This window comes from Pongo abelii, chromosome 17, assembly GCF_028885655.2.
Source record: "Pongo abelii isolate AG06213 chromosome 17, NHGRI_mPonAbe1-v2.0_pri, whole genome shotgun sequence".
Taxonomy (NCBI): domain Eukaryota; kingdom Metazoa; phylum Chordata; class Mammalia; order Primates; family Hominidae; genus Pongo; species Pongo abelii.
The window spans coordinates 70409870-70431986 of record NC_072002.2 but is presented as its reverse complement, the minus strand read 5'-3'; the positions used below and the strand labels follow the sequence as shown (position 1 = coordinate 70431986).

The 22117-nt window shown below is 35.9% G+C and overlaps 1 protein-coding gene and 1 long non-coding RNA gene across 25 annotated transcripts in view; both read left to right on the top strand.

Annotated features, from left to right (window-relative positions):
- The window catches only part of TCF4 (transcription factor 4), a 366054-nt gene that overhangs the window by 11411 nt on the left and 332526 nt on the right, over positions 1-22117 (top strand). The gene's annotated exons all lie outside the window — the stretch shown is intronic.
- The window catches only part of LOC134760301 (uncharacterized), a 101076-nt gene continuing 79697 nt past the window's right edge, over positions 739-22117 (top strand). Inside the window, exon 1 of the long non-coding RNA XR_010137587.1 lies at positions 739-22117. This exon is cut by the window's right edge and continues 73735 nt beyond it. This is a non-coding gene — a long non-coding RNA (uncharacterized LOC134760301).

The following is a 22117-nucleotide window of genomic DNA, read 5'->3' as shown; positions in this document are numbered from 1 at the left end:
CTGACATTTTAAACTTCAAATAGTTAAACTGGACTGATGGTTGGCATATAAACTTTCTGCTCCTTGGGAAAAGACCACTTACTCAATAAAAACAGAGACGGTGGTGACAAAGCCCCATTACAGGATACCCCTTAGAATGTTCTGCTTTGCTTTAATCTTCCATTCATTTAAACATTCTTTTGGGGGGTACTTAGCTGAATTGCAAGGCATCCAAATGGAAGGTTTTCAATCTCAAATTTCCCATGCGAAGACTTAAGTATGGGGTGTTTACAGGACTGGTAAACTGCAAAAAGACCTAGCATCTTTGCAGGTTATTGAAACTCTGGACAATCCAGTTTTCATACAGGGTGTAAAATGCTGAGGAGGAAGCCATGAAAAACATGCAAATTGGCATACCTTGTCAGTAATTGCTTTTATATTCACTTAAGATGAGTAAAAATTGATAATGAATGGTTACGGTTAGAAAAGTATCTTTATTTATATTATTATCTGGAGACTGGTAGCATAGCTTCAGTTTGTCCCCTTGGGTTTTAATATGTTGGGAATGGAGATGGGATGTTGTTTGCATCTAGCTAGCCAGCTTTTTATCTATCTAGCCTAATTCTGATGGATGGATCATGTGTATATATATATATATATATATATACACATATATACGTATATATATATATATACACACATATATACGTATATATATACATATATACACATATATTTATATATTTTTATATATTATATATATATTATAAATATATGTGTATATATATATATTTAGTACCTGCTATGCTCATATCGCCATGTTAGCAATTAGAAGACATAGAGGGCTTTATGGAAGAGAGAACCTTCTCTTAGAGGGCATATATTCTAACACAGGGGTGTCCAATCTTTTGGCTTCCCTGGGCTACACTGGAAGAAGAAAAATTGTCTTGGGCCACACATAAAATACACTAACGATAGTTGATGAGCTGAAAAACTTTTGCAAAAAAACCTCATGTTTTAAGAAAGTTTACGAGTTTGTGTTAGGCTGTAGGTTGGACAAGCTTCTTCTAACAGGAGAAAATAGAAAAGTAAAAATGTAATTAACATCTAGCATTGGGAAGACACAATAATGTGGGAGTTTAGAGAAATGAAAACTTCTTTCTTTCATGGGGAAATTAATAATGAAGGGTTCATGGAAAACTCAATTCTAATCCTTGAAGGAATGGCAGAATTTTGACAAGTAGGTAGTGAGACTGAGCATGCATATCAGGATCACTGCAAACCAAGCACAGATGAAAGAAACTGGAAAGGGTAGATTAAAGAGAGCTCCCAGAAAGAGAAGTTTCTTGGCTCTGCAGTGGAGTCAACTCTGATCTAGACACATGGGATGATTTCCAGGCAAAAACCCCTGTCTTGGTTGCCATTTATTTTCTTGACTGAGTTTGCGTTTCACTGGGGGGTGTTACAGATTATAATCCAGTTCCATCCAAAAGTATATGTTTTTAATGGTAGTGTCGGGATGGAAATCGAAGTTTTTGTGTCCCCAGTTCCCAGAATTCTTCCTATCATATCACTCAGCAATGGAAACTTTCTTGAGCCAAATGAAGCTGCTTTGGAGAAAATTGTTCATGTAGCCAAATTCTGGAAATCTGGGTTCTTTTGCAATGTTTGCTGGTAAGTAGCTGTTTCATATTGAGGAAGTGGTAGAACCTTAAAGGCTGCATCTTAAAACTAAACAAAATCGAAACTCACCAGTACAATTCAAGAAGGATTTTCACATTTTTTTTTAAAAGGAATACTGCTGTATTTAAAACATTTTAAGATTGCAAAAATTCATCATTATAATTTTTATTATCATCACTGGCATCACCATGACCAGTGTCACATTGTTTGGTCAAAAGCTGGAATGGAAATGTGATAGTTATCATTGCCATATTATATATTGAGAAATGCGTTTAAAACTTTTCCGGAGATACCGTGATCTTAGCAAAAACTAATGTAATATTTGTAAAAACATTGTGAAGTGGCCAGATATACCTTTTAATGAAACTGACCAGGAGTACATCACAAATAGAAAAATACATGTGTGTGTATATGTGTATACCATCCCTTCCCCCAAATATCGTTGAGTTCAGATTAAAGTGTCTTTCTCTCTGTGACCTGCAAGTATCTTAATGTAGCATGTGTGTCCAATTTCCATAGTGAAGCCAAAAATTCAAATGATGGTTGATATTGGCTTAGGAAGAATTTATTAATGAATGACTGTGTTTGGTATAGAGTAAAAAAAAAAAATTTATGACAAAGAGGATATTCTAGACTCATGTAAAAGATTTCAGTTAAGAACCTATAAATTCCTCAACCTTTTTCTTCACTTTTCAAAAAGTAAAGGATTTATTTTGGAAATATTTTGCAATCCTACAACCTGAAACTCAAAGCTTTGGTCAGCAGGTGGTAATAATATTTCCAGGTTGAATATCCAATTTCATACATAACCCAATTTGTAAGTTTGAAAAGAGAGATTAAACGATGTCAGTTTTAATGCTTGTTTGAATAATTGTTCTTTGTTATGTGCCCTCTTGGACATTATTGTCCAGTAGTGTCCCAAACCATTGAATGCTTTTCTGTTCTCTTACGGCCACTGTGATTCTTCAATCTAGTTACTTCTAACTGCAAGATTAATTTTCTTCTGACATCTAATTTTCCCTTGATTTTATTAACATCTTATTATTCTTTTTCTGGCTCATTTTGAACAATTTCTCTTTTATATGGGGTGTATATTTGTAGTGTCCCACTTGTAAGGGAATTCTGCACTTTAATCCTTGGTAATTTTGGTAGAATTGGGATAAGATGAGAGATAGTCCGTAATTGTTTAAGGCTTGATTGTTTAAAGAAGGTTGAAAGCTTCAGAAAAGTGGAAGTGGATGAATGCATGCCATGTTGTTATTATTTTTTCAGTGTGAGTGTGTTTCACTGAAGTAACAATAGAGTTATTAGGAATTATTACCTTTAATTTACTTATTTGCACATTCATTCGTCCACTCATTCATTCATTCATTCATTCACTGAAAGTTTTTTTTTTTTTGAGAGCCAAGATACAAGTTATAGTGCTAGAAATTATGGTGCTACAAAGAACAACAAATTTCAACTTCAGCACTGGGATATTATATTGCAGTTGTTAAATAAAAGTTCTACAATAATTCAAAGAAGGTACTTTTAAAATAAATGATGTTGGCCAGGCTGGGTGGCTCATGCCTATAATCCTGGCACTTTGGGAGGCCAAGGCAGGCAGATCATTTGAAGTCAGGAGTTTGAGACCAGCCTGGCCAACATGATTTAATTATTTAGTAGAAATCCCGTCTCTACTAAAAATACAAAAATTAGCTGGTCGTGGTGGCAGGCGCCTGTAATCTCAGCTACTCAGGAGGCTGAGGCAGGAGAATGGCTTGAACCCAGGAGGTGGAGTTTGTGGTGAGCCGAAATTGCGCCACTGCACTCCAGTATTGGCGACAGAGCAAGACTGTCTCAAAAATAAAATAAAATAAAATAAAATATGTTGAAATATGCAAGTATAGTTTTTCAAAGGACACTTTTCAAATATAACCAAGTACGGACTTCACATTTCTAACTGAAACAGAAATCCTAAAATCTCTGTATATGTGTACATGTTGTATGTGAATGTAAAGGAAGGGGAATGGATTCGAATGCTTATGGAAATTGGCCCTTGAAGTGTAGTGTTAGGAATGTACTCTGAAATTTAGTGTCAGAGGTTGTCTGGGAGGCAATGAGAATTAAGTTCCATTCGTCCTTTTTGAGCAGAAATTAAAATTTTGGATGTGTAGATGGTACTCATTTACTTCTAGGACACTAGATACACATGCTTATCTTTTTTATCCCCACACTTGAATTATGTTAATATTTGTGTTTAAATTGACACACAGTAAAATATTCTTTTAAAATTAAGTAGGTGATTATTGAGCATCTACCATGTGTCAGGTAATACTCTGGCAGCTCTAAATAAAATGATGAGCAAGACAGGTATGTTCCTGATGTTGCCTACATGGAGGACACAGACATTAATGGATAATCAGCCAAAGAAGGTCAAGTACTACATTTGAGAGGTGTGTGGCCTGAGAAGAGTTTGCAATAGGAATATCTGACCAAGCAGAGCAGTCAGGAAAGTCTCAGAGATCAGCCCAGGTGAACTGTCATCTTATAGATGAGGGGGAGTTAAGTGGGTGGAGTTTGCTTAGCTGACAGGTAGGGCATGATTCCAGCCGCTGCGGCTGGTGGGGGTTGGTAGGTGTCAGATCCCGCAAGACTGAGCCACAGGGAGCCTTGACAGTGTGCTGCTAATCAGATTTGTGTCTGGGACATGGACCCAAAGGGGAGTCAGTGTGGGTGGCCTACACCAGTTGTGAAGTTTTTGCAGAAGTTTAGGTGAGAGACAGGGTTGCTGGTTCTACAGTGTGGGTGGTGAAGTTGGAGAATTAACTTTGTAGACTTTATTTGAAATCTGTACCTTTAGGTCATTGGGGAGCATTCATAGTGGCTACTTTTTTTTTTTTGGTGAAACTTCCTGTAACTTTCTAATACTTGAAAATCTACCATACTTTATACATTCCGACAGTAATTGTGAGACCTAATTCAGCCACTGTGTGATAGCCACTGCCTTTTTAGCAACTAAGCACTAACTAGAGAAGTGCTCTTTTATTTTCTGAGAAAGGTGTTAGATTGAGTTTGCAATTCTGCGAGGGTACAGGGGTGGAAGTGGGTCTTATTGAATGGTCTTCAGTACTATTAAGGCTTTTTTTTTTTTTTTTTTTTTTTGAGACGGAGTTTCACTCTCGTTGCCTGGGCTGGAGTGCAATGGCACGATCTCGGCTCACCGCAACCTCTGCCTCCCGAGTTCAAGCAATTCTCCTGCCTCAGCCTCCCGAGTAGCTGAAATTACAAGCATGCGCCACCACACCTGGCTAATTTTGTATTTTTAGTAGAGACAGGGTTTTTCCGTGTTGGTCAGGCTGGTCTGGAACTCCCGACCTCAGGTGATCCGCCCACCTCGGCCTCCCAAAGTGCTGGGATTACAGGCATGAGCCACCGTGCCCGGCCCTATTTAGGCTTTTTATAGCCTATGTTCTTATGAGCCGTAAACATTATGATGGTTTAGTTAGACCTGTTGAATTGAATTCACTTCTCCTGCCTGTGGTCAGATATCAGATAGCACAGCCACAGAAGTTACTGAATGTCTTTGTTGGTGGACTTTAGGAGAGTAGTTTAATTTATGTGGTATTCTATCTGGGATTGCAGCAGTATTGTTAGATTGCATTTTGTCACAGGGAGGAAATTACCTGGTAACTCCTGATTAGGAACAAAATGAAGCTTCCCCTTTTTACAAATCCTGGCTAATATTCCATTTGGCTCTCTTCTGTTGACCACCTCTCTCTCTCCCCTCCCTCCTCACTCCATTTTCTCAATTATTTTATTGTTTATTATTGGAAGTCACCTCCCAACTCAGGATACTTGTTAGTCCATTTTAGGAAAAATACCACCATTCTTTCACTATTATTTTCTGTTGAAGTTGAAGAACAGAATATTACTTTTTTTCTTTCCATTATTGGTTACACCAGCTAGTTAGAGCCTTGGGATAATACTGTGGGCATGGGTTGGATCCTGATATCTGTGTCAGTTGGTCCCGTGACCCTAGAGCTCTTTGTGTCCTTCAAACGAGGGTGCTGAAACAAGACGGACATAGAACTGTCTACACCAAGCAAAAAACTCCTGAAAGCACATGCCCACTGCAGGTGAATTGGTAGCATAGTGTGGAGATAAGTGGGCAGTGGTTGGTCCTGTTTCTGCCTCCTAGAGAGTACCTCTCAGCATCCAGGGATGCTTTAGTAACTGTTAGTTAAAACAAAATGAACTATAATTAATTACCTTTCTTTTGGGAGGGACACAGAGTTTCAACAGCATCTACAATGCCTTTTTTTTTTTGAAAAGAAAATATGATAGACTATTAAGGTTGACAGAGCTGGGGATGGGTTGGAGGCTGAATTATGATGTGTTTTTTTATGCTTGAATTATTTCATAATTAAAAACAAAACATACAATAACAACAACAACAACAAAAAACCCTCTACCTCTCATTCACATTCCCCTCTGGCCATAGCCTTTCTTGACTTCCTTCCTAGCAAGACTTTTGTTAAGTGTTTTCTACACAGGCTGCTACTGCATGCTTCAAAATTTAACCCCAAGCAAATATTAGAACACATATTTTATCTTTTAATATTTGATGCCTACAGAATAATCTATGTAGCAAATGTAAGTTGTGAAGCTTAATAATGGAGTGAACATCTATGAACCCACCACCCAACATAAGTACTGGAGCAATGTCAGATCCATTGGCCGGCCTGTGGGTTTGTTCCCTGTCCACCTTCCCCTATCTTTCCTGCCAGAGAGAAACATTCTCATGCCCTTTTTAAAGTAGTGTTGTGACTGGCATATGTATCCCTAAATAATACTGTATGTTGTTTGGTTTTGCTTGTTTTGGAGGATTATAAAACTGGTAGATTGTTTTGTGCTACTTGCTTTTTCACTTGGTATGTTATTGTGCATGTTGTTGCTTGTGGTGTATGTTAATTTTCTCTGCTGATGAATAGGTTGTAGTTTATTTATGCATGTTCCAGTTGATGAACCTTTGTGTTGATTCCTCTTTTTTGGAACTACAAACTTTCTTGTATGTTTCTCTTGATACACATGTGTAAGACTTTCTCTGTGGGTAGATACCTATATGAGTGGATATCTATGAGTAGAATTGTTGGTTTGTAGAATTACATGAAAGTCCAGCATGACAGGATAGTGTCCAGTTGTTTTTTAAAGATTCTTGCTGATCTGCACTCCCACCTGCAGCATAAAGGATTACTGTTGGTGCAGTCTACTAGGTATAAAATAGAAAATTTATCCCATTATAGTCTTTTTTTTTTTTTTTTTGAGGCAGGGTCTCACATCTCACTCTGTTGCTCAGGCTGGAGGGCAGTTTTGCAACCTCGGCTCACTGTCTGGTCTCGACTTTCTGGTCTCAAGTGATCCTCTTGCCTCAGCCTCCCGGGTAGCAGGACCACAGGCACACACATCTCACCCAGCTAATTTTTGTATTTTTTGTAGAGAAGGGGTTTCACCATATTGCCCAGGCTGGTCTCGAACTTCTGAGCTCAAGCAGTTCGCCTTCCTTGGCTTCCCAAAGTGCTGAGATTATAGGCATGAGCCATCACACAGGGCCGCATTGTGGTCTTAATTTGCATTTCCTTGATAATTCGGTTAAACAACTTTGTATATATTTATTTCAGATCATTCATGTCCACTCTGTGGAATCTACCCCTGCCCCCATTTTCTATTGGGTTGTTTGTTTTTTCTTATTGATTTCTAGGTGTTCTTGATATATTTTTGGATGATAATTATTAGTCATACATGCTGCAAATACCTTCTCTTATTTTGTGACTTTTACTCTCTCTATGGTAGCTCTTGATAAAGTCCTTAAATTTAAGATAGTCGTGTAATTATTTTGAAGGGTTGGAAAAGCCTTCTCTACCCCAAGGTTGTACATATATTCTCTTATATGTGTCCTCTGAAAAGGATTTGATAATTTTACCTATCACATTTAAGTTTTCCATACAGTTGGGATTGATTTTGTGTGGAATGGGAAGTATGGCTCCAATTTCACTTTTCCATAAATGTCTAGATATGCATTTGTTCAAGAGTCATGTACTGAAAAGTCCATCCTTTCTCCAGTCATTCACAATACTATTTCTGTGATATTTTTAGTTCCTGTATTTGTGGGGCCTTTCCTTCTGGGCCTTTTATTCTACTTGGTTAGTTTGGCTACCTTGCCTCAGTATCACATTATAATAAATATTATAACTGTATTTTGTTGTTTGTTAGGTAAAGCCCTTCCTCCCCCCTTTTCCTGTCCCATATGTACACATTTGACTTTGGGCTATTGTGGAGCCTGAGTTCTTCTACGTGAATTTAAAATTCAGCTTGTCAAGGTCTTTGAGAACCCTTTGAGGCATTTTTATTGAAGTTGCATGGAAACTAAAGATCAATTGTGGGAGAATTATTATGCATTTAATGATTATCTCTACTCATTTATATCTCCCTTTTTTTAGGTGTCTGATATCTCAAAATAATTCTTTATAATTTTTTAGCTGTAATTTCATAATTATAGTTTTATAATTTTCTCCGTGAAGTTTTACATTTTCTGATGATTTATTCTTCAGTACCTTATTTTTCTGTTTCTATTATTACCAGTATTTTTTTTAATTATTCAAATTATTTGTTACTTCTATATAGAAAGTCTTATTTTAAATTTTTATTTATTTTTTATTTTTAGAGACGGAATCTCACTCTGTTGCCCGGGCTGGAGTGCAGTGGCGTGATCTTAGCTCACTGCAACCTCTGCCTCCTGGGTTCAAGTGATTCTCCTGCCTCAGCCTCCCAGGTAGCTGGGACTACAGGCACCCGGCACCACACCTGGCATTCAGTTGATTTTTGTATATCGATTTTCATATTCAGCCATGTTGCTGAGCTCTCTTATTAGTTCTAAAAATGTCTTTGTGTTTTCCTTAGAGTTTTTTCTGTAGATTTGTCACATCATGTGTGACTCAAGACAATTTTATTGGTTTTTCCTTTCAAACCCCAATACTTGGCCTTTTTTTTTTTTGTCTTTACTGTGCTATATATGACCTTAAGTACACTGTTAAATAGGAACGGCAATACTGATTATCTTGTCTTATTCCTGATTTTCACCATGAATAGTGATGTTGATTTTGACAGATACTTGATTAAGAAAGTTTCATTTTATTCATATTTCATGAAGAGTTTTTATCATGAACAGGTATTGAATTTTATCAAATACTTTTTCTACATAAAATTAAATGATGACTTCTTTATTTCCTTTAATCTGTTAATGTTGTGAGTGACATCTGTATATTTTCCTCTGGTAAGCCACCTTTGCATTTTGTGGATGAAATTAATGATGTAGCTTCATTACTCTTTTAAAAATATTGTCCTGGACTCAATTTCAAATATTTTCTTCAGTATTTTTACATCTATGTTTACAAGTAAGATTGGCATATAGTATTTTTTTCCTCCTACTTTCTAAGTCTAGTTTTGTCTACAAAGTTAGAATAAGGAAGTGTTCTCACTCTGTATTGTCTGGAATGGTCTAAATAAGGGTGAAACAATCTGTTCTTTGAAATTAGGTCAAACTTATCTGTAAAATTGGTCCTAGTATAAGAAGATTTTAAGCCACTGATATAATTTTTAAATATAATAATATTGAGAGTGAGAGCTTTACTTTTTCTGCAGATACTTTAACAATTAAATATATATATAAACATATGGATGTGTGTGTGTATAGATGTGTGTGTGTATACATATATATGTAATATATGTCAGTTTTCTCTCTATTTCATTTACATTTTAAAATTTATTACCATAAAGTTATACAAAGGTATTCTCTTAGCTTTTTAATCTCTGCTGACTCCTTAATTTTCATTTTTCATTCATAACTTTATTTATGTATTCCTTCTTTTTTCATGATCAAGCTAATTTGAAGTTTTTCTTATTACTCTTTTCAAACCAACTTTTGGTTTTGTGGATTATTTTTCTTGTGTGTTTGTTTTCTACTTCATTAATTTTTAATCTTTGTTATTTCCTGCTTTCTATGTACTTAGGCTTATTATTCTTTTTTTTTTTTCTAAATAGAGTTGACTACTTGGTGCACTAATTTATCATTATTTCTTTTTATAATATAAGAATTTAAGGCAATATAATGCCCTCTGATGACTATGGTGACTGTATTACATAGGTTTTAATTTATTACATTTTCATCATCTTATAAGTATTTTAATATTTCCAGTATGATTTCTTCTTTGATACTTGCAATATTTTTTGGTGCCTTCAAAATTTTACAAATGAATGTATTACTTATCTTTTTATTATTGACCTCTATTACAATTTAATTGTTGTCAGAGAACTATTCTGTATGGCAACAGTTCTTTGATATTTGTTGAGGCTTGCTTTGTTGCCAATTTTGTTAATCAGTTTTAAAAGTTCCATTGTGTGCTTCAGAAGAATGTGTACTCTATGAGTTGAGGGATCTATATGTGTCCAGAAATTAAAGCTTGTTGATTGTGTCCTTTTTTTTTCTGAGATGGGAGTCTCACTCTGTCTCCCAGGCTGGAGTGCAGTGGCGTGATCTCAGCTCACTGCAACCTCAGCCTCCTGGGTTCATGCAATTCTCCTTCCTCAGCCTCCCAAGTAGCTGGGATTACAGGCGTGTGCCAACACACCCAGCTAATTTTTGTATTTTCAGTAGAGACTGGGTTTCACCATGTTGGCCAGGCTGGTCTTGAACTCCTGACCTCAAGTGATCCACCCACCTCTGTTGATTGTGTCTTAAAGTCATCTCTACATTTGCTAATATTCGAAATCTGCCTGACATATTTGTTATTGAGAAAAGTAGATTGAAATAATTTGCTATGATGATGAATTTATAAATTTTTCCCTGTATTTCTGTTTTGACTTTATACATAATGAAATTATATTATTACATGCATTCATTTTAAGAATTACTATATTTTCCTGGTTAATTAAACCCTTTATTCAGTTTGTATGTGGCTATTCTCTTTCTGCCCTTTTATCTTAAACTCTGTTTTGTCTGATATTGGTATAATTATTGCACTTCCCTTTTGTGTAGTATTTGTCTATATATCTGTTTTTTAATTTTTTGTTTTCAGTTATTCCATGTTGCTATGTTTTAAGTATGCAGAGTGGCATTTTATTTTTCTCAATATTCTGATGGTTTTATTCTACTGTTTTCTGAATTTCCTTGTGGCTCATAAGAAGTTCAGCATCTTTCTAATTGCCATTCTTTTCTAGCAGACCTACCCTTTTCCCTGACTGTTTTTTGGCATTTAGCAGTTTTACTGTAATGTATCTATTTGTGAATTTTAAAATTCTATTTGGTCTACATTGTTCTTCATACATCTGTGACTTCATGTCTTCCTCCAATTCAGAAAAATTATCAGCTTTTATTTCTTTAAATATTCTGACTCTTTTATTCATTCTGTTCTCTTCTTTGGGGATTCCGATTACATGTGTGCTTGACCTTCTTTTCTATCCTTCATTCTCTTAACTTTTCTCTCATATTTTCAGTCCCCTTGTATCTGCTGCATTCTGGGTAATTTCTTTAGACCCATCTTCCAGTTTACAAATTCTCCCTTCAGCTTTCTCTAACATGTTATCTAATGCAATGATTAATTTTTTTTATTTCATTGCTTACTTTTTCATTTCTAAAAGTTCCATTTGGTTCTCTCTAAATTATGCCTACTAATTTTTAAATACTTTCTTATTTCTTGTTCATTTTTGTGATTCTGTCTTTAAGTTCTTCTTGTATTTATGACAGTTTTTGTATTATATATATTTATTTATGTTTATAAATTTATAGGGTACAAGTACAAAACGTGACATGCATAGATTGTGTAGTGGTCAAGTCAGGACTACATTGTACCCGTTAAGTAATTTCTTAGCCACCCGCCTCCTGCCCTTCTACCTTTCCGGATCTCCATTGTCTCTCCGCCCACTGATAGACTACATCCATGTCTATACATTTTTATTTTTACTTTATTTTTATTTATTTTTTAGTTTTTGAGGCAGAGTCTCACTCTGTCGCCCAGGCTGGAGTGCAGTGGCGTGATCTTGGCTCACTGCCTGCTCCGCCTCCCCGGTTCACACCATTCTCCTGCCTCAGCCTCCCGAGTAGCTGGGACTACAGGCGCCCGTCACCACGTTGGACTAATTTTTTTTTTTTTTGTATTTTTAGTAGAGATGAGGTTTCATTGTGTTAGCCAGGATGGTCTCGATCTCCTGACTTTGTGATCCGTCCGCCTCAGCCTCCCAGAGTGCTGTGATTACAGGCATGAGCCACCACACCTGGCCATCCATGTCTATACATTTTTTAGCACCCACTTATGAGTGAGAACATGTAATATTTGCCTTTCTATGTCTGGTTTGTTTCACTTAGGATAGTGACCTCCAGTTTCATCCATGTTACTACAAAAGACATCATTTTATTTTGTTTTTTTGGCTGCATAGTATTCCATTGTGTATATATACTACATTTTCTTTAATAATTGTAAAATAGACTATACAGTTTTATAGATATTTTCTAACAAATCCAATGCCTAAATTCCATGGGCTTGAGGTAGTCTTGTTATTTCTACTAACCCTCACTTAAGCTTCTTTGTTTTGCTTTTGTGGGATGCTTATGAATTCACATCTGGTGGGTATTGAATCTATGAAAATCTGGGAGTCTAAAGTGAGAATACTTTCTCCAGAGAGGAATTGCTTTTGCTTCATAGTCTCTTTCCTACTCTGGGAGTCCTAATCTTCTTGTCACAGTGCTGATATTGGCATTTGCTCTCAGAGCATCCCTGCTTCTTGTGCCTACCTTTCAGTATTGAAAACCCAAGTTTTGTTTTATTTTTTGGTGCTTTCAAGATTTCCTTATTTCTTGCATTTATACTTTTGGAGTTTTTTTTTTTTTATTGTTGAACATTGGTTGTTTTGTAGTGTGAGAGGCCTTGGGTGTATTGTCATACTTTTGGAAGCAGAATTCTGGTTTACTCTTTAACCCTTTTCAGTCTGACTTCTGTCACCATTTATTCCATTGAAACTAGTTTTGCTAAGATTACCTATAACTCCCCTTCTTCTCAGCAACTTTAGAGAAAATGTTCTTTTTAAAAAAATGGAAATTATGTGCTTCTAGATTCTGCACAACACGGTTTCCTCTCCTAGTGTTCTTTCTGCCTCTCTTTTGTTGGAAGAGGAAATGCTGGGGATTTTACCTGGGCTTTCTTTTTCTCTTCTATTGAGAGGCAGTTTGGTGCAGTGCCTCAATCTGGAATCAGACTGAGTTGTTATCATCTGGTTATTAGCAATATGACCTTGTTTTCTCACTGTAAAATGGATAGAAATAGGGTTGTTGGGAGAATTCATTAACATAATACTTGCCATGCACTCAGCCTGTTTCTAACACATAGTAGGCATCCAGTACATGTCTACTTTTATTCTCTGGTACATTATCTTCTTAAGTCATCTCTTGTTTCAAGATGACAGCTCACATATATATTGCTCCAGTATGATCTGTGCATCTCAGAGTCAGTTTGTAGAGCCATCTGTGTGTTATATTTGATTTTCTTCTGTCTCCTTAATGTATAACTTCCCTAGACTTCTGCATATAGGAAATGACACTGCCATTCACCTAGATGATTAAACCAGTTCTGCACACTTTGACCTTATCCTTTGTGTTACCATCTCACATGATAATTGTGAATTCTGCTTTCCATATCTGCTTTCACCAGTTGAGTTCAAGACACCATCATTTCTTGCCTGGTCTACTCTAGTAGCCTCCTAAGTACTTTCTGCACTTTCACTCCTTCCCTGTTGAATCCATATTTCACAGCAACCAGAGTGATTTTTTAAATAAGAAAGTCAAACAGAGCATGCTTTCTCCCAACTTCAATGTTTTTCTCATAGTGCCTAGAATAACTTCTGTTCTCCTTAATATGGACTTGAGGTACCTCTACAACCTCATTTGGTTTCCTTCTCCTGTTGCTGTATACTGTTTGGGTACATTGGGATTCTTCCAGGCTTTGGACTTTGTCAAGCTTTTTCTTGATTCAGGGCCTTTGCACATGCAGTAGAACACATCTTCTTTCACTCTGCGTGTCTGATTCCATTCAGAGCTCATCTGAAATGCCACTTTCTCACGGCGACTTTCTTTTATTTCCTAGTTTAATCAAGACTCTTTGGTTCAGTACATGCTGAATTTGCTTCATAAATGATTCCATAAACATACATATTTTGAATAGAATCTGCTGATAAATAGGAATGATAGTTCTGTGAGATCATGCTCATTTTAAATTTAGAGTCATAGTGTCATTAGAAACCACTACATGTCTTTTCTGTTCATTTAATGAATTTTCAAGGTCATAAAAATTTCTGATGATATTACAGTTTTTGCGTTTGCAAATACACTTTGCATAGTATTTATTGCCAGATAAAATATTGGCCCAAATCAGGGGTTGGAGAACTGACATTCACTGAGCACCATATGTCAGGTTCTCTTACTTACCTTAATATCATATGTTAGGCCCTGAAATCTAGTTATCCCCGAGTCACTGAAGAAGAGCTGAGATTCAGAGATTCCCCTAAGCTGGCCAAGGCCATACCTAGTGGAGGGTACAGCCTAAGTTTAGTCCAGGAGTTTGAACTCTAAGGAGAGAGCTCTTTCCATATTTACTGCCTTATTTCTTCTCTAAGCAAACTCCTTAAGTTCACAAAGTTCTTTCATGTGTATTACTCATAATATGTATGTCAAGTTCTAGAGAGGGCAGGGCATTTTTGACATTTTATTTTGGATCAAGCTTTTCATTCACTGATTTTTTATTGCTCTGAGCATCCCTTTGAGGTCCTTGAATTTACGGATGAGAAAAATTAAACAATCAGTGATTAAGTGGAGTCTCTGTGAAGTTACACAATGGAATATTAAATTGTTGATGGATATTTTTTATTAGCCGGAGAAAGAGAAAACGCAGAATTTTTTTTTTTTTTTTTTTTTTGAGACAGGGTCTCACTCTGTTTCCCAGGATGGAGTGCAGTGGTGTGATCATGGCTCATTGAGGCCTCAATCTCGTGGGCTCAGGTGATCCTCCCACCTCAGCCTCCCAACTAGCTGGAACCACAGGAGCGCACCACCACAGCTGGCTAATTTTTGTATTATTGTAAAGACAGGGTTTTGGCATGTTGCCCAGGCTGGTCTGTAACTCGTAGGCTCAAGTGATCTGCCTGTCTCGGCCTCCCAAAGTGTTGGAATTACAGGTGTGAGCTACTGTGTCTGGCCCAAAGCATTTTTTATTCCAGTAGTTGTGTCACTCTGTTTTCTTTCTATGTATGTATGTATAATTTATGTATCTTATGTATCTGCCTGTCTATCTACCTATCTCTGGTTAAATATGTTTTAGAAAAAATGTAACTAGCACAACTGGGCCTGGACTTATAGATATTATTTATGGTAGAAGGCTAAGTTGTTTATTTTTTTAAGTTAATTATTTATAAAGAAAAATATTAACCATATACAAGTACATTTAGTACTTAGTTATGGCAAAAATCAAGAAGGCAAAATAAATATGGAAAATGTGATTGGGTGAGTTGGTTTTATTGGACTGGTAGAGTGTGCCCTTGGCAAAACCAAAGGCCACAGGGTACAAGGAATTCAGGGGGACACACTGCTGGGGAGATAGAGAGGGGGCTGCCCAGTTGGGAGGGGAACTAACTTCTTGTCCAGAACTTCCCTGGGGCCTTCCCTGGCTCTTGCCTCCTTTGCTGTATATTTTGGTTACTGGCAGGACACTCTGATTCAAATATACATTTCCATGGTTTGATTTTAGAAAGCTAAAAAAGCCTCATGCTAATATTCAGTCTCTTATGTTATGAATGTTACCATTTTACTTCTTAGCTATATAGGTATCTATAAAGGACATTTTTTAAAAATGAAAATCATCCTTCCTCACTAAAGAACTAGAGAATAAACATGTTTCTGAAAGTAGAATGATGTGGACTAGAGCAGGGGTCGGCAAACTTTCTCTGAAAGGGGCCAAATGGTAAATCTTTTTGGCTTTGTAACCACAGACTCTCTGTTGCAAATGCTAAATTCTGCTGTTGTAGCATGAAGCCAGTTATAGACAGCAAAGAAACCAATGAGCATTACTGTATTTTAATAAAACTTTATTTGCAAAACAGACAGTAGTTGTATTTTGCCCAGGGGGCTGTAGTTTGTAGACCCCTAGATGAAAGAAATGTATCTTAGGGCCTCCCCTCTTAGCCCTGTCCATCATCAGCAATGTGATCTTGGACGATGTACTTTAAGTCTTAGTGAATTTATTCATTTGAAAAACTGACATTTTATTTTAGATCAGGCTTTTCATTCACTAATTTTTTATTGCTCTGGACATCACTTTGAGGTCCTGGAATTTACAGATGAGAAAAATTAAACAATGAATGAGGACAGTTTTCTTACATGAGGGATTTTTGTTTTCTTCATATTTTTAATGTGTTTAATATACTGGAGTGAGTGTGTCTTACTCTTGTTAACAGACAAGCTATCTAAAAATTAAAACACAAACTAAAAGTAGAGGAAGATTGTTATGAGAAACATGTCATGTATGTGAAATAAATTTTATAAGAAATAGATTAGATTCTTTATGGAACTAGGATGGGTATAAATAAATCACTAGATAAATATTAAGTAGGAAGATCATTATGGACAAAGATTGTTTCTTAGGAATTTTGCATCATATAGCACTGTGTTAGACAGAGTCTAACAGATTATTTTTGTAGCATTTGTTTACACATTCACTTATTAATTAATTTTGCCAATGTATTGAGCCATCTATGGAGATGTGTGGAGGTCTGTGTTGAATGCTTGAGATAGAAAAAATGAGAAATAAAATAGTTCTGGATCTCGAGGAACTCACATTGAAGGAGATAAACATGTATATAAAATATTATCCTACTGTATGATAAGTTCTCAATTAGAAGCATGTATGTATAGGGAACCACTAGGAAATCTATATCATTGGAGTAGAGGGAGAAGCTAGGCAAGAGACCTGCACAGAGTTTGAGCAGTTGGGTCTTGAAGGATGAGTAGGGATTCTTAGACAAAAGAAGATTGAAAGGCAGCTTGAGCTGAGGGAAATGTCTGTGCAATTGTGAACTTTACAAATCATAGGTAGTTCTGCAAGATTATAACTGGAGTCGTGAAGACACGTGAAGGATGGGATACTCAAAGTTTGGCTAGGGCCACGCAATGAAGGCCAGGGAATTTGAACATATTTGGAACCATGGAATGCTTTGGGAATCTAATGAAAGATATGATACATTTCTATAGGAAAATCATCTTACATAAAAATTTCAATATTTTGCTACAGTTTTGGGAATAAGGATGTAGTGATCACTTTATGAACAGTACAGACTTTTTATATGGTTCCCTTCTGAAAAAAAAAAGGAGTTCACAGATAGACACATACTTCATCATCCTGCTAGATGGTGGCAGCAAATGCTCTGGATGCACTTATGTGAAGTTTATCATGACTTTATTACTTAAGAGCCTGGGAGTATCTGAGATTGTGCCATACTGTTATTTATAATTTCCTCAAAGAGATGACTAGGCATGATCAGAGAAGCCTTCTTACTGGTAGATGTCCACATATGTCAGCTGCCTAAATGCTGGAGAAGTCACGTGGCTTCGGATAGAATTTCCTCATTTGTAAGATGGTGCTCCTCAAAGGACCTACCTACCTATTAGAGTGGTAAGGATTGAATTAACTCTTCCAGTGACAGCACTGAGCCCTAAATTTAGCACATAGTAAGAGTTCAATACATGTTAGCAGTTAATACCCTTATTAGAATTATGAAAAGTTGGTAATTTCATTCATGTATGTTCATATATGGAGTGCTCACAAATACTTGAATTCTTTTATTGAACGTGTGAGTTAGTCTTGCATTACGCACTGCATATATGTCCATGTATTTCTGGATCATCATGGGTCATTTGTTTGGAATAAAACTTCCTTTACGGAAATCCCCTGTACAGCCCTGGTTAATTTTTTCTCTGTGATGGGCTGCATTACATATTTTCTATATAAAACAGCAATGGTGAAGATAAGTTAACTAATGAATATATATTATTATGTGCTTTTATTTTACAGCTTCTAATATTCAGTGGGGAAATTTTTCTTGTTAAGAGACAATGGCAAGGCCAGTTGGCCTAAAATTAGATCCAGCAGCTGTGTTTTGAATCAAGGCCCCACATGTGCACTTTATACTCCCCACCCCCTGCACTGGGCTTGTCTGCTTCTTTTGCTTGCTTCAGGAGGCAGCATTTTTGGGTGAATGTTAACATTCATGTTTTTCCTAGTACAACCAGAAAGGTGCTTCTGTTTAATTGTATGGCAGGTTTATTTACATTTATGGAATGGAAAAAAAAGATTTATTTATTTATTAATTTTACAAAACCACCCTTTAGCGCCAAGCACAAAACTTTGGAGCCCAAATCAAGGCACTAGGTCACTTATAATTTGATTTCTACCAAAATAAGTTTTTTTTTTAAAAGAAAAAAACCCTATGATAATTTTTAACATTTTTGACAGCTACAAGTAATTTAAGTTGTGTTTTATCAGTTTATATTCAGAAGCCAATGTTAACTGGTGTTAATTTTATAGGTCCTAGTTTCTTTGTATTTCTTGCCCTACTGTTTGGTTAATAAACCTTTTTTAAAGAATATATTCATGTACACAACATTATCATGATTCGGTTTAAGTATCCGTGTTTAGAAGTGCACTTCATTTCACCTAATTACGTTATTTAGTCATTTACACATTAGCAACGTACTACATATTCCACTTTTACAGGAACTTATTTTAATTATACCTACAGTTCTGTTCTGCTCCATTATATCGTAGATCAAGCTGAATAATAGGAGTCTTAAAAGGCATATGCTAAAAGTGATTATAGGTCATTAAGGCCAAATTAAGGTAACATTTCTGATAGCCACAAGCGGAAGTCTTAACTCACAATTACTTTTTTTTTTTTTTTGCCTTGGGGAGCGTGTTCTAGTTGGCTTTGATGTTGACAGTCTCATGGTTGAATGCCTAGTGGGTGGTATGTATTGATGGTTGCCTTGATCAGACTGATTTTTTTTTTTTTTTTTTTTAGGGGGGAGATATATACAAACCATACTTTTTATTTATCCAGAAATCTGTATTTATCCAGAAATAGTCTATTCAATGACTTTACTGTCATATTTCTCAAAATGTATGCTTTTTCTTTAGCCCTCTCTCTTCCTGCCTGCCATTAAGAGTCACACAGGCAACCAATCTCCCCATCTAGGAAAGTGAGTACTAGAATGCATTAAAGTTACTTTTTTTATTGATCATTAGCATAAAGCCTCATTGTGCCATTGGAGAGTGACCTAAATAAGTATATCACATCCTTTCAAAGAGAAATGCCACATGGAAACCATACCTAAAAACAATAACAATAACTAACAGAATCTGGGTTTTAATGAGTTGATTTTTAATTCTTGTTTCGATTGGCCCAATATGATCTATTAAGAAATTAAAGGGCATCTTTCAAGCTTATCCATATCCTTTTATAACCTCAGGATGTGTGACTCTAGTGTTGTTAATTTTATTTTTGAGAAATACTTAGATTTTGTATGGGCATAAGTAATTCAAAATTATTTTGTTGATTTTATAGACATTTTCCTAGGGAGATCTATTGTTGTTACTTATTTTCTAGTTTCATAATTGCTGATTAAAATTAATAAGATTCAAATGGGAAAATGACAGTGGAAATATTCCAGTTTAGACTTCTTAGTAGGTTGGCTTACTTTTTGCTGGATTTATGATGATTTTCCTACATACTCAGATTTGGAAGATACAGCTTCATAAAATAAACTGTAGTTTATATGGAACCTCTACATTTTGGTTGGAGATACAAGTTTCTACCGGCTCAAAATTTTTTTCTTTTAGTTTTTGATTTTTTTTAGAGACAGTATCACCCTGTTGCCAGGCTGGAGGACAGTAGTATGATCCTAGCTCACTGCAGCCTCGAACTCTGGGCTCAAGTGATCCTCCTACCTCCGCCTGCTGAGTATCTGGGAATACAGGTGTGTGCCACCATGCCCAGCTAGTTTTTCATTTTTAAAATTTTTGTAGAAATGGAATCAAACTATGTTGCCCAGGCTGGTCTGGAACTCCTGGCCTCAAGTGATCCTCCCACCTTGGTCTCCCCAAGTTCTGGCATTAAAGAACTCAGCCTAGCTCACGTAATTTTTAAATATTCCCACTCCATGTGATTACTTCAGTCTGGACATGTCAGACTGAGCTATCATTTCAGTTTACATGTCAATTCATCTTTCATGTAAAAAGGGGGAAAACAGGAATATATGCTTATCTTTTGTTGTATCTGCATTTAAAAAAACACAAGAAACAAAAGTGGTTACCTGAGTAGGGGTGGAGAAGGCAGTAAAGAATAGTGTGATGGGGATGAGACTTCCAAATATATAACTTTTTGTATTATTTTTACCCTTGAACCATGTGAATGTATTTTCTCTAAATATATTTAGATTTGTTTTTGAACAAGAAAAAAATTGATAGCAGCTACGAACATTTTTTTCTTTTTTTTCATTTTCCTCCTTGATATAAGTTACATTTTAAATGTCTTTTGGATCGTTTTCTTCAGAATTTTAATCATAAAATAAACGAAATAAATAAGTGGAATCATCATTCCATTCCTATTAGTAATTTCTATTAGTGTGGCTTTTTGTGTGTTTGTTTTTGTCATTTAGAGATGGCATCTCCCTATATTACCCAGGCTGGACTCCAGCTCTGGGGCTCCAGTGACCCTCTTGGGTCAGCTTCCTGAGTAGCTGAGACTGTAGGTGTACACTACTGCTCCCTGCTTGTGTGTGTGTGTGTGTGTGTGTGTGTCTGTATCTGTGTCTGTGTGTCTGTGTGTTTGCATTAGTTTATGGGCAACTAAAACACATTAGATGCTCTTAAGCATAGATTTGGATAAAGAAGCAGTATTAAAAATCCAACTGATGCCATACTTCATGGAAGAAAATCATTGCATTAAACAGGAATTACACATACAGATATGAATTAGTCAATCCAATGGTCCTTTGAAATGGAAGATACATTTTTAGGAGATGGGTATAGCAAAAGCAGAGGTGTTTTTGGATGACGAGCAATAAATAGGGGGTTGTTCCTAGATTCCCAGAGACTTACATAAAGTTGGGAATGGGAGAAGTAAGTGATGGGGACAAGCTAAATTTTAAATTACTCTTTAAGTACTTTACTCTGTTTAGATTATATTAACCTGTCAATGTGACTAAAATGTCAACAGAATTCTCTTAAGTTTTACAGATTTGTAGATGCTAAATGCTCATGAATTGAACTGAATAACAGTAATGAGGTGTGATGATTCAGTAATTTTATTTTAATTAGCAACATGGTAACTTTAACCTTTATTTAGGAAAATAAAGGTAATATACACATGTGTATTTATTATATGATGGGAAAAGTTCCCTTTGAAATTCTCCATGCGGTTTGGTGTGGTGGCTTATGCCTGTAATTCCAGTACTTTGGGAGGCCAAGGCAGGTGGATGGCTTGAGCCCAGGAGTTTGAGACCAGCCTGGGCGACATGGTGAAACCCCATCTCTATTTTAAAAAGAAAGAAAGAAGGAAATTCTCAGTGCAACAGGCTTTAAATCATGAAACTGTTCAGTTGGAGAATTTCCATTTGCTTATTGATAGCTGCATATCTACTATTGTTAATTTAATATCTTATTTATTTACATTTGTGGATATAATACTATTGAGAAATTAGGCTCTATTCTTTTTACAGTGGCATTTTTACTGATTGATCTAGTCTCATCAAATATAACTGAGATGTGGAAGCCATTATCATAGTTCTTAAACACTATTGCTCTTGAGCAGGGGATGTGAGATGCAGAGCATTGTGGAAAAAAATGCTGTTCTGGAAAACCACTCACTCCTTTTAAAGTCAAAGAGATTAAACAATGTGGAATTTGAAAAAAAAATCACACTGAAAGATAAAGGTATATAAGCTCACTTAACTATTAATGATACAAATTAATCTGCAAAGAATTAAAAGCAGCTTTGTTAATGGCAGAAGACACATGCAGTTAATAAGGACATTACTTCTCATTTGGGGTTAGATTGGCTTCTCCTTTATTAATATCTGTTTAAACTACAAATAGAAAGAACTCCATTTTTACCAGACTTCTTGTCACAAGACCCAGTCTCTAAAGAGAAATATCATTGATAGGAAACCAGAAAGACTAAATAGATGTATTTGGTCTCACAGGCAGTCCATTAATTTGCTCAAATTAAATATTATCTTTAAATATTGAAAGGTTAAATGTACACCGATAATGGATTTAGACAGCTATTAAGCTGTAATTGCTTTCTAATGCAGTTACTAAAAGAC